This window comes from Pteropus vampyrus, unplaced genomic scaffold (genome assembly GCF_000151845.1).
Source record: "Pteropus vampyrus isolate Shadow unplaced genomic scaffold, Pvam_2.0 Scaffold203, whole genome shotgun sequence".
Taxonomy (NCBI): domain Eukaryota; kingdom Metazoa; phylum Chordata; class Mammalia; order Chiroptera; family Pteropodidae; genus Pteropus; species Pteropus vampyrus.
In genome coordinates, this window is record NW_011888984.1 from 543,266 (window position 1) to 547,163 (window position 3,898).

General features: G+C 48.1%; 1 pseudogene; it reads right to left on the reverse strand.

Annotated features, from left to right (window-relative positions):
* Nucleotides 1-277: 277 nt before the first annotated feature.
* The window catches only part of LOC105300214, a 10,105-nt pseudogene continuing 6,484 nt past the window's right edge, over nt 278-3,898 (reverse strand).

The window sequence follows — 3,898 nt, forward strand, 5'->3', positions numbered from 1 at the left end:
CCTGTTCCCAATGTTGCGAATGCTCAGTACACTTACAGGAGATGTTGCTGAACAGGAGAATAGTCACCTGGACTGAAAGGCTGGGGTTCGGGGAGGGACGAGGGTGTGAATGCTGATGACAAGACCTGGAGTGAGACTCCCGGGGCACATTGCTATGTTTGCTCTCTAGAGATGGGTCGAACCGTTTTTATCTTTTAAAAACCAGGAGATTAAAAAATTGCATTCCAGTATGCTTAAGAGATTATCTGAAATTCCTACTTGGTCTCCAGCAGAGAAAAACACTTGAACAGAGTTGACAGACAAATGTCTGTGTTTTTTTCTTTCTATTTCCGGTTTAGAACTGTGAAGTGATTACTTTTCACCCTATTGCTCCTGCTCAAAAGTTATGCTATAACAGAATTCAGGTTATAGAAAATTTCTTACAACCTTTATATTCTTTATGACTGAAATTTGCATTTTCCTCATGACCGGTGTCTCCTAGCTTGGTCACTTGTGTTCCCTGCTGTTATATTAACTTGGAATTATAGGTAGCAAAGCAAAGAGAAAGCATTAGGAGCACCCATTTGTTTCCTAGGAGAAGTTGCCCCATCTGCTACTTGCTTGTGGATCAAGAGGTGGAATCCTTGTCCTAGGAGTGTTTTGTTTCTTGGGTGCTGGTTACAGAAGTGAATCAAAAGCTGAAGGGATTTTTAATGGCCAGCAGTTCTCTCTGCTGGCCATTTTGGCAAGACCTAGGACCTAATGCTCCCTAGGTACCCTGGGTGGAACATGAGACCAAAATCAGTAGTGCCAGCATCCCTCAGGGCCAGATGTCTCTAATACCATGTCGTGGCCTTTGCCCTGCCTGCTTCTAAAAGTAGAGAAATTCCTTCTTCGGGAGCCTGAGGCAGACATAAGTCACACCCAGCCCAGAGGGAGCTGAGCTCCAGGCCCTGCATTTTGCCAAGCCTCAGAATTCTCAGCTCTAATGCTTCCTTTCTACCTCTAGCTCAGAAGGCCCAGCTGCCCTCTCTCCCTCCAGCCTGCGAGTTCTGAAGTTGGCAAGCAGGGGTGGAGAAGGCATGAGAAGTGGGCTGGAAGGATGAGCTCACCCCTTTCCTGGGTGGAATTTTAGTGCTAAATCTTCCTGATTTCTGGGCTCGTAACACCCTCCTGACTCCATCTTTGTTCACCGACCATCTGCATCAGACAGATTAGAGAAGGGAAACAACATTCCTGCCTCAACAGCTCCATCCTTTCTTCCAGGGGGCTTGCTGTTCCCTCACCCTCTTTGGGTCCTAGATCTGCCTAGGAGATAAAGGGGAGGGGTTTGAGTCAAAGCCTTCATCATCTCAAACCCACTCCCTCTGAGTATTAGAATTGTAGTGGCCTCGTCCCTCAGGCTCCTCCCTGCTTCGGCTCCAGAGGCCCCTATTCCAGCATGGGGGTTGTTGGGGTGAAGATAGGCATCCAGCCGGAGTTGCCCAGACTCCCTCATGAGGGAACAATGTCAGTGAAGGCTGAGAGCACAGCTCGGGCTGGCACTCTCTGCCATGCCTGGCACACAGGGACTGCACCAGGGGGTCACTTTGTGGTAATCGTGTTAAGGCATCATGGGGAAAAGATGGTGCTCAGTCTGGAAGTTGAGATGTCACCAAACCAGTCACCGACAGCAGACCAGTGGTCACTGCATGTTGCCTGGAGCTGGGTAAAGACCCAGCCCGTGTTCTGGTCGTGATCAGTGTGCATGGGGATATAGTCACCCACACGGAGAAGTTGCTTTCCAGGAACCTGACCATGAAGAAAAGGCCCAGGAGGCCTCTCGCTCCCAACATGGCACATAAACGAGGAGGATGGGGACGTAGAAGGTGATCATCCAGGCGGAGTCCCCACTCCGGCTTCTTTCGCTGGGTAACAAAATAGAAAATACACCACGCAAAGCGGAGAGGCAGCAGGCCCGGGGCCCAGGGAAGAAGCACTTGTGCTGGGGTTTGGTAGCTTCTTCTTCTGTTTCCCAAGCTCCACATGGAGGGTCTGACCCAAGGCAAAGAGGAAGGGGTGCATGTTGATGTCTGGGTCTTCGTGCAAGCAGTTGGGCTTGGCTTGGTGCTGGAGGTGCGTGCGGTTCCACCAGCTGACAGGGGCCCTCTTCAGGTGGCCGAATAGGATGGTGTCCAGGCGGTCCCATGTAGGGGCGCTGAAGACGGGTGCCCAGAGTCGTGCTGCAGCTCCCAGCCCCGGCCTGAACTGCACCCAGCAGCACTGCACAAAGGAGGAAGGGCACGAAGGACGTCCCAAAGACCCAAAGAGTGAGCCAGGCAGCAACATCCCACAGCAGGACGTTTTCTGAAGCAGGAAGAAGACAGAGTTGGCCATCGTGAGCCCCGTCCATCCGTTCCTCTGTGGCCCGCAGCTCCCGGAACTCAGCGGTCAGCTCTTTACTGTCACCGGGCTCGACGCTGGGCGGCTCAGGACAGCTCTCGGACCGAGAGACTTCATGCGCTTCCTCACAAGGCCCCTGTGGGTGTGGAGTGCCACAAAGGGGTCGCGGCATCCTGCCCCGTGTAGTGGCTGAAGACCCGGGAGCCTCTAGGGTGCCGGCAGGTGAGCTATCTGGTGTTGGACTCCTTCCACTGGATCCCCAGCCACCGCTCCTTGTCGCGCCACCTGTCTCAGGGGAAGTAATGCGGGGTCCGCCCCTGGGCGGGGGTCTCATGGGGCCACTGGGGCCTGGCGACGCCGCGCGCTGGCTGGCTGGCTGGCTGCGCAAGGGCGCTCTGGTAGAGAAGTTCTTTATCAAGTTCTAGTCCTAATTTGCTAAAAGTTTTCTTTCTTTTTTTATTTTTTAAGCAGGTGTTGACTTCTTTAATCAGACCCTTTTCACACATTCGTCGATGTGATCAGATGTTTTTTTCTGCCTTGATCTGTTCATGTGGAACCTCCCTCCTTCTCCCACCATTGCTGGATTTAATAATATTTTACTTAGGGGTGTTTTGCATTTGTTTTCATGAATGGAATTGGCCCATGGTTTCCTTTCTTGTGCTCTCCTTGCCCAGTTTCGACATTAGGGAGTGCTAGCCCTGTTCCATGGTTTGGGGGTAAGCATCTACTTTTTCTGCCGTCAGGACTGGTTTGTGATATATTGGAGTTATCTGTTCTTTGAACATTTGGTAGAAGCTGGCTGTAAGATCATCCATGCTTGCTGCCTTTCTGGTAGGTCTTTGATTACAGTTTTAACTTCTGTGGCTATGGTTTATTCAAATTAATTACTTTCTCCTGGAATAATTTTTTGTAATTTGTTTTTGCCTACAACAATTATCTATTTTATGTAGGATTTCAGATTCACTGGCATAACATTATATGTATTATTTCTTATGACTCATTTCTATCTGAAATTATGTTTCCTTTGGCTTTCCTGATATTTATTTGTTCCTTCTCTAATCTTTCTGGATCAAACTTGCCGAAAATTTTATAGTTTTAGTCATCTTTTTTTTTAAAAAAAATCCCAGCTTTTTGTTTTATTGGTAATCTCTTCTTATTTTTTTTGGAGGGGGTTATTTTATTTCATTAAATTCTGCTTTGATTGTCGATTTATTCTTTCCCCCTCAGTTTTAGTTTTTATTTTCTTATTCTGGATACCCCAGTTTTTGATATGTGGTGCTTTCAGTGTCGTTCATTTCCCCCACAGAGACCGCACCAGAGGGTCACTTTGTGGTAATCGTGTCCAATGAATGTAATTTCAATTTCCTTGAACCCTCAAGTTATTTAGAAATGTGTTTTTGAATATGTACATGGATTCTTCCTTGATTATCTTTTTGTAGTTGATTTCTAATTATATTCAATGAACATATTCTGAATGATATAAAGTCTTAGGAATTTGTCGAGCTTTCCTTTTGACCTAGTGTGTGGTGGCTTTTTT